Source organism: Aedes albopictus, chromosome 1 (genome assembly GCF_035046485.1).
Source record: "Aedes albopictus strain Foshan chromosome 1, AalbF5, whole genome shotgun sequence".
Lineage (NCBI taxonomy): Eukaryota > Metazoa > Arthropoda > Insecta > Diptera > Culicidae > Aedes > Aedes albopictus.
Window position 1 is genome coordinate 164,737,752 of NC_085136.1, and position 9,700 is coordinate 164,747,451.

The 9,700-nt window shown below is 43.9% G+C and overlaps 1 protein-coding gene across 1 annotated transcript in view; it reads left to right on the top strand.

Annotated features, from left to right (window-relative positions):
- Positions 1-9,700, top strand: part of LOC109431463 (protein timeless homolog) — a 259,401-nt gene that overhangs the window by 104,119 nt on the left and 145,582 nt on the right. The gene's annotated exons all lie outside the window — the stretch shown is intronic.

Genomic DNA, 9,700 nt, shown 5'->3' on the forward strand with positions numbered 1-9,700 from the left:
TGCCATAGCTGTTCTCGATCGATTGTATCATACGCCGATTTGAAATCGATGAACAAGTGATGTGTGGGCACGTTGTATTCGCGGCATTTCTGTAACACTTGGCGGATGGCGAACATCTGGTCCGTTGTAGCGTGTTCACCCATAAATCCAGCCTGATATTGCCCCACGAACTCTCTTGCAATCGGTGATAGACGGCGTCATAAAATTTGAGAGAGTATCTTGTAGGCAGCGCTCAGTAGTGTGATCGCGCGGTAGTTCTCGCAATCCAACTTGTCGCCCTTTTTGTAGATGGGACACACGATACCTTCCATCCATTCCTCCGGTAATACTTCCTCCTCCCAAATCTTGGTAATGACCCAGTGTAGTGTCTCACCAGTGCTTCTCCACTGTATTATAGAAGCTCGCTTGGTAGTTGATCTGCTCCAGCGGCTTTGTTGCTTTACAACCGGCCAACCTCCTCCTCAATTTCTTGGAGGTCAGGGGCCGGAAGTCTTTCGTCCTGTGCATATACTCCAAGATCTGTTACCACGCCACCTTCGGTGCTTGCAACGTCGTCATTGAGGTGCTCATCGTAATGCTGCCGCCACCTCTCGACCACCTCACGCTCGCTCGTGAGAATATTCCCGTGATTATCTCGGCACATGTCGGCTTGTGGCACAAAGCCTCTGCGCGAGCGGTTCAGCTTCTCGTAGAACTTTCGTGTGTCCTTAGCGCGGTACAGCTCTTCCATCGCTTCGCTATCTCGTTCTTCCTGCTGGCGCTTCTTCATCCGGAAGTAGAGGTGTGCGCCGCCGCGCCGCGCCGCGCCGATGAGAAATCGGCGTGAATCGGCGTGTGGCTCCCCAAGCCAACAAGAATCAAAAATACTATAGTTTTTAAACGGGGATAGGTAAAGGGGGGTTATACCCATGCACTGGTGGAAAAAGTTTATGGTTATGTTGTTTGAAGCCGATCCAGCAAGCATCGGCGTGTCGGCGTGGCAAACGGCGGCGGCGGCGGCGTGAAAACCGCACGCCGCTATCATCATCAAAACCAAAAAAATTCTGCAGCAGCACATAGCTAGATGTCCATTTGTTACAATCCAATCATTAGAAAGTAGTTTACATTGTTCATTATTGTTTGAGAAGCCCCACGCCGATGCACGCCGATTTTACGCCGAATATTCGGCGCACACGTCTATCCGGAAGACTGAGTTCTGTCTGTTCCGCGCCTGTTTGTAACGTGCCTCATTCGCTCTCGTACGGTGTTGCAGCATTCTTGCCCATGCTGCATTCTTCTCGTTTTTCAACTATTCACATTCGCCGTCGTACCAGTCGTTTCTGTGATTCGGAGTCGCGAAGCCTAGTGCTGTAACCGAGGTACTACCTATGGCGGATCGGATGTCCCTCCAGCCATCTTCAAGTGTAGCTGCGCCAAGCTGCTCTTGCGTTGGTAGGGCCACTGCTAACTGCTGCGCGTAGTCTTGAGCCACTTTTACGTTACGCAGCTGCTCGATGTTGAGCCGCGGCGTTTGACTTCGACGCGTGGTGATAAGTGTCGAAAGTTTTGAGCGCATGCATACAGCGACTAAGTAGTGATCCGAATCTATATTCGCACTGCGGTATATGCGGACGTTGGTTATATCCGAGAAGAATTTACCGTCGATTAGAACGTGGTCGATTTGGTTTTCTGTTTGATGGTCGGGTGATCTCCAGGTGGCTTTGTGGATATCTTTGCGGGGGAAGAAGGTGCTTCGGACTACCATACCACGGGAGGCTGCAAAGTTTACGCATCGCTGGCCGTTATCATTCGATACGGCGTGCAGGCTGTTTCGCCCGATTACCGGTCTGTACATTTCCTCCCTTCCTACCTGCGCGTTCATGTCGCCGACAACGATTTTCACGTCACGCGGCGAGCAACCATCGTATGTTTGCTCTAACTGCACGTAGAACGCTTCTTTCTCGTCATCGGGTCTCCCTTCGTGTGGGCAGTGGACGTTGATGATGCTGTAGTTGAAGAAACGACCCTTAACTCTCAACATGCATATCCTTGCGTTGATCGGCTGCCACCCGATCACACGTTTGCGCATCTTTCCCAACACTATAAATCCTGTTCCCAGTTCATTGGTGGTGCCACAGCTTTGGTAGAAGGTAGCCGCTCGATGCCCGCTTTTCCACACTTTCTGTCCAGTCCAACAAAGTTCCTGCAACGCCACGATGTCGAAGTTGCGGGGATGTAGTTCGTCCTAAATTATCCTGTCACATCCTGCGAAACCTAGTGACTTGCAATTCCATGTTCCAAGTTTCCAATCGTAGTCCTTATTTCGTCGCGTGGGTTTTTGCCGATTGTATCGAGTCGTATTTTCTCCTATGTTATTCGCAATGGGGATTTTTACGGGTGGCTTATTGGGCCTACGCCAACACTCTTGTCTTGCCGGAGGGCCATCGTGCCAGTTCTGTTTAACGTCCCAACCAACACTGGGACGACCACGCTGATGGGGCTACCACCTTGAATCAAGCTGGGCGTGGTGCAGCGTTTCTTACTCAGCCGCTGGATGCCAGAACAGACGCTGTTTGAGCTGCACCTCCTTGGTGAACAGACGCTCGGATCGTACCTCCTCAATCTAGCTGAAGTCAGAAGGACAACAGTGCCCAGGCTGCACTACCAGCTAAGTACACAACTCTTAGCTGGCGGTCTTTGTCATCGCTCGACCCGTGAAAGCATGAGGTAGGAACTTGTGGATACCAGAGCTAAATATATTGGACGCTCTCCTTATCGACTCACCGTTTTGCAGCCCAAGAAGATTTTACCATACAACTGAAGTTTCCGGAAGTTTGACTATTTTGATGGCTTGAACGACGCTCTCGAATCCGACCGACATTCTTTCCCACAACCTGATAATCTCTTCGCTGAGCTGTCAGGAGCACCTTAACTTGTCATACACCTATCTGCAAGTTGAATCATCAAGTTTCAGTGTTAACACCAGGAGTCAATTCAACATTAGGAACTTTTTAACGCATCATCGACAGTATGGTATCCCGACCGGGAGAGAACCATTACCCGGATGACCTGGATTGCTGGTAGGAACAAAGAAGAACACGATCGAATTTTGTGTGCTGTCTATGAGCGAATTAGGGAATTTGGATTCCACCTTTAGTATCGAAAAATGCAAGTTTACTGTTACGTTTCTTGGATACGTGGTGGACAAAGACGGTATCCTGACGGATCTATCCAAGACATTGATGATTTCCCAAATTCCTTCACCAAAGAACGTGAGGCAGTTGCGATTTTACTTAGAAGCCATCGATTATTACGGAAGATTCATGAAGCAGATGAAGAAACTGTGGGCCCCTCTCGATAACTTGCTTACAATCATTGTGGACGGCGCCTTATCTCGATTGATGTCCACCCAATGGATATTACGTTCTCGCAGCAATACATGTGGAAAACAAAGTCAAAGCTGTTATCTCCAATACGATTTGCAAGCCAGCCGTTACGTTCAACAGTGATTGTTGCTGAAACTCGCAAGGATCAAGTGTAAAGAATTAGCATTAGTTAAAATTAACGAATTAAAAAAATAAATAAAAACTTCCTGAAAGAAAAATAATCGGTAAATGGCACTGATGCTGAAGTTAGCAGGTAATCGACAACTGTTTGATGTTTGGCGATCGTATTGTTGTTCCTGAAAAATTTCAAAAGCAGCTCAGGACTCAAGAATCTTTGTGGAGGGGAGAACACACGAACTATGTATTGAGCATCTCAAAATATTTATGTTTGCACACCACTTCGCAATTATATGTACAACAAATCAATGCACGCCACAATCAAGAACTCCAGCGCAGACAAGCTCGCACAACCATGGACCTTCTGATAAAACTCACATGTGAACCGAAACAGAGCAAAAGCAAAACATGCTATGGAGCTATAAAACGTGAGTTTCAACCTGGTGATATGGTTTATGCTGAGTGCCACACAAACAACAAGAAATCATGGATTCCTGGAAGGATTGTAGAGCGAAAAGGATTTGTCAACTACTGCATGTTCCTGCACCTCGGATCCCGTGAGAAGCTGATACGGTCAAACACAAATCAATTACGTTATCGATTTAATGCTGAACAATCCTCTGCGAGTCAATCCACTCAGTTACCATGGCAAATACTCCTCGAGAGCAGACAACACGTCCGCATTTTGATGAAGATGTAGTTCATGAAGACCAAAGATGTGACACATCTGAGCTCCACCAGAAGCTACCATAGAGTCTAATGATGAATTTGAACAAAAGCTCTAGCGAATTCAAAGACTGTCTGTGAACCCCGATCCAGAGAGACCATTTCGTTCCAGAAAGCTACCAGCTCGGTCGGCCCCGTGCGGCACCTTCTGAAAGAGGCAATAGACCTTGCAAATATCATGAGTTTCGAAGAATTTTCCTGTCCATTCGTTGTTAGATTTCGAAAGAAGAAGCACCTAATAAACTATTATTGCGAAGTAATAGTAAATCTTTTATTCTGGAGTCTACAATAATACATTATTTCTGTGACATAGGGTGAAGAAGGAGAGAAAGGAAATGGGCAATTTGTACGTGATGTAATTTATGGACGATCCCTAATAAAAGTATGATCATCGGAGTACCTCTCTTGGGATTCTTGTGGATAAGGCTTGTAGATACACTCCCGTTCAAAAGTTTGGGGTCACCCCCTCAAAAACATGTCATTTTTTTAGGCCCATATCTCCGCCAATTTGTGTCCGATTTCAAAACCCTAGGTTTTATTCAAAAGATAATAAGTCAAAGAAACTTTGAACATGATTTAAAAGAAACTTTTTCAAAAAATTTTGTATGTAAACTTAACCCAAAGTTGCCAAATTTTCTAAAAAATTAATATAAACTTACGGCAGTGTCGCTGGAAATGGGGTCGACTAAATTTTAAGATGAGAGCGGTAATATGGCCCATTTTCTATTAGCTTTCAACTGCTTTTTACAGAACTTAGCTAAACAATCTAGAAAAAAAGTTATTAAGTAAATTAACTTTTCATGTCATCGACCAAAAGTTTGGGGTCACCAATCAAAATGATGTATCGGCCAAAAGTTTGGGGTCACTATCGTAAAACATGGAAAAGTGATTTGTTGATATCTTTGTCATCTTTCATTCAATTTTAATTCTTCTTGGCTTATTTGAAACAAAATGAATGATACTTACTCCATAGACATTGAACCACACATATTTGTTGAAATTTACATACTAAAACTTTACGTAAAGTTGCCTCATTTTTTGAAGCGTGGTGAAATGTGCTAACTTTACATAACATTTTTATATACAAAAATCGTTAAATACGTTAAGTTGAAGACATCAAACGTAAATTTAGTTAATTATCTTTGAAATGAGCCAAAAGTAATTAAAATTGAACTATAGATGACAAAGATATCACCAAATCACTTTTCCATATTTTACGAAAGTGACCCCAAACTTTTGGCCGATACATCATATTGAGGGGTGACCCCAAACTTTTGGTCGATGACATCAAGGATTAATTTACTTAATAACTTTTTTTCTAGATTTTTTAGCTAAGTTCTGTAAAAAGCAGTTGGAAGCTAATAGAAAATGGGTCATATTACCGCTCTCATCTTAAAATTTGGTCGACACAACTTCCAGCGACACTGCCGTAAGTTTATATGCATTTTTTAGAAAATTTGGCAACTTTGGGTTAAGTTTACATACAAAATTTTTTGAAAAAGTTTCTTTTAAATCATGTTTAAAGTTTCTTTGACTTATTATCTTTTGAATGAAACCTAGGGTTTTGAAATCGGACGCAAATTGGCGGAGATATGGGCCTAAAAAAATGACATGTTTTTGAGGGGGTGACCCCAAACTTTTGAACGGGAGTGTACATTCGTGTCTTCTCTAATTCAGGCCGAATACGAAAATCAAATACTTGATTGGATCCGCATGAATCGCCAAGTGCTCGAGTATTCCTGTCCTGCGTGTGTGAATTAGTAATCGTAGGTGTCTTGCAGACACTGCACCGGTATCGTTGACTGGTGTGTATCATTTCGAACTAATGGACATTCTAAGCACATGTTTCTACTGCTAAAAATTTTAAAATGAAAATCTATACCATGTTGAGCTTTATTCACCCGGTGTGTATGAGTAATTCCAGAATATTGACATTAATTTCAACCGGTAATAAACTAGTGCACTTATTGCAGCTACGACCAGGGAAGCATGTGCTGTTTATGGTTATTACAATGTATTGAAATTTCACAGTCGTTGTTGGCAGATAAAGCCACTGTGTTGCTGCATCCTCCTGGATAAGAACAAGCTTATCAGAACGAAACAAAAAATAAAATAAATTACTTCAACGATGGCAGCAGGATTGAGCCAAATACTGTGTCGGAATCTCGTTCATCTGATCCGCATAATCCCCGAACCGATTGCTGCTGACGGGAGGACCAGATGGATACACCCTGAACGAAAACCAGTCATCCAACGGACACACTCCGGCACCAGAACCAGAAGGGTACCCCTCATAACGTATTCAGCTACGGTTGTTTCATTATGAAATTCATCAGAAAACAATAAAACGAACTTCCTCGCCTTTTGGATATTACACTCACTCACTCTCTATGGTTGGTTGGGGCTGGGTGACGACCACAAAGGCTCAGACGAGTGACGACGACGACGACCATGGAGTCAACGATGGATGATGATGAAATGATTATGGCAAAGGAATGCCGGAGCGGAACTCGACAGAGTTAACGTGCTCTGGGAGTCGGTTGTTTGTTTTTGCGTTATTTTTGCCCCAACCTTCCGCATCGGAGGGATGTCCGGTCCAGCAGCGCGCGGATATGAATTAGTCTTTTTGGTCGGTTTCGTGAGTGGACATTGTGAAACCTAACCCTTCGTCGTTGCAGTTCGGTGAGGTTTTAAGTGATTATGATTGAGTGTTGTTCTTCAGCATGAACTCGTCTGCTAATTAAGTCGTAATTGATAGATGAGTTATTTTTTGCATGCTTTACCGATGCATTGAGAACATGCATTCCTTAGCATGTATTCATATTACAAAAAAACTACAATAATTCTGATCCCAAATCAAAACTCTACTGTCTACTCTTTTTGGCGTAACGTTCCAACTGGGACAAGGCCTGCTTTTCAGCTTGCTGTTCTATGAGCACTTCCACAGTTATCAACTGAAAGCTTTCTGAATCAATGACCATTTTGCATGTGTATATCGTGTGTGGCAGGCACGAAGATACTTTATGCCTAAGGAAGCGAAGGAAATTTCCTTAACGAAAAGTTCCTGGGCCGACCGAAAATCGAACCCGTTACCCTCAGCATGATCAGATCAAAACTGTGCATCGCTATTCGGTCATCGGATGTCACTGTGTGATTTCGAACTGAGATGATCAAATAAAACAAGCATCTGTACAGAAGTTCATATGACGACGGGAAAACAGGACCTGTAATAATACGTATCCAGCCCATCGGTTTTACGTCCATACAGCCAGTGACACATTCATTGCAGCTTTGACATATGGTACATCAAAAATACATTACGTATCGTATCGCTTGCTATCTGATATGGTTACTGTGGAGAGAGAAACACCATGCATAGATTTACGACTGGTGGTGCTGTCATGACATCATACGATCCTGTGCCTCCTGGTTCGTTTGCTTCTTTCAACTAGGTACTATAGCAATAGATAAGCTATCCTCGGACGCGCGACATACAGAGGAGGCTTTCGTTTTCCATCAAGCAAGTATAAATGAATATAATGATAAGTCAATAGACAGCCTTTCGGTGGATGGCGTTTTCACGTTCTGCAATGAACTGGGAGGTTATAGGGTAAAACTGCATTCGGGTAGGGGCTCCTATTTTAGACTTTCCGCTATGACTCAGACGAGTGATAATACGATTATAGCATAAGCATAGAAAAAACGATTGTACAAATCGTGGGTGGCTATACAATGCTCAGCTTCATATGTTTTGAAAAATCTAGCACGTAGTGTCGCTAAAATAACGTTTGGCATTAACGCCTTTTTCTACGTGTTAGAGTTGGTCGAAACAAGCATCACATTGTATACCTGGTATCAGGTATCAGAAGGCCGGCTCCAGAGGCACGTTAGGATACTCCATTTGGGACATTTGTGCCATCGCCAAAATAACAGCCTATTTCATCATCTACCTGAGGGAAAAGGAAGGAAAAAGGATTTGGATGGGGATAGGGACAGGTAGGGAAATAGGAAAAATACCCTGGAAGAGGGTACTAACGCACAAGCGTACCACAATGGGTTCAAACAGCGCCCTGAAAAGGGCACTGTAATAACGCATAAAACGAAAGAGAGCCTATAGCTCTTTACCACAGCGGGTTAAGAACAACAGAATATCCTGAAGATTCAGGTTTCTGAAGTCAGTTTCACTTAATAAGTGTTTACCGAATACTCGGAAACGCAGTTGCGCGAAAACTGGACAGTTACATATCAAATGATACGAAGTTCCATAATCGGATTCACAGCTATCACAGGCAAATGAATCAGCTTGCTGAATATTCGCCATGTGATAGCTGAGTCGGCAGTGGCCAGTCAATGCTTTGACCAGCATGCTGCAATTCTGCTTAGACAGATTAGTTAGATACTTCGCCACCCGTAGAGATGGCTCAGCACTATACAATTTGGTTTGACGACATGACTCCAAACTATTCCAATATTGTCTGTGTTGAGTGACAGCCCAGGTGTGAATCTGAAGCTTAATCCAACACTTCGATATCGGAATAGCTGGCTCAGGGCCAATGAAGTCATGTGATGCTCCAGAGCGAGCTAACTCATCAGCCAATTCATTTCCAGCGATGGAAGAATGGCCAGGTACCCATAGAAGGTGAACAGCGTTTGCTGAATTCAGCTCCTCGATTTGAGTTCGACAAGCGATAACTATCTTCGACCTGGAGTTGGCCGAAGCAAGTGCTTTAATAGCAGCCTGGCTATCTGAACAGAAGTATATTACTTTGCCCATTACGTGCTGCTGAAGTGCTGATTGCACTCCGCACATAAGAGCAAAGATTTCGGCCTGAAAAACGGTACAGTGTCTACCAAGTGAATAAGACTGATACAGCCTTAGCTCACGAGAATAAACACCAGCACCTGCTCGACCTTCGAGAAGGGAGCCATCAGTGTAACATACGATGCCGTCTGAAATACTTCTTTCCAGATAACCAGATGTCCACTCTTCCCGGGAAGGGAATTTCGTGGAAAATGTCCTATATGGAAAATTACAAGCTATTGTAAGATCACTTGGAGCAAGGACAATTTTGTCCCAATTCACCAAAAGTGGAAACAACGAGGTGTGTGTTGAACTGCGGTTCACAGGAGTTTCCTCTAGTAGACCGAGTACCCGTAACCGGTAAGTGCAAGAAAGGGCTTCTTGTTTGAGATGAATGTGTAGTGGGGCAACGTCAAAGAGAACTTCTAGCGCTGCCGTAGGAGTTGAAGAGAACGCTCCAGACATCGCCATTAAGCACATCCTTTGGAGATGGCCTAATTTTGATTGGACCGTTCTCACTTCACCCTTTTGCCACCACACAAGACATCCATAAGCCAATATTGGCCGAACCACAGTTGTGTAAATCCATTTGATATACTTGGGTTTTAGACCCCAAGTTGTACCAAAAGTACGCCGGCATTGCCCGAAGGCCATACAAGCTTTCTTGATTCTGAACTCAATGTGAGGTGTC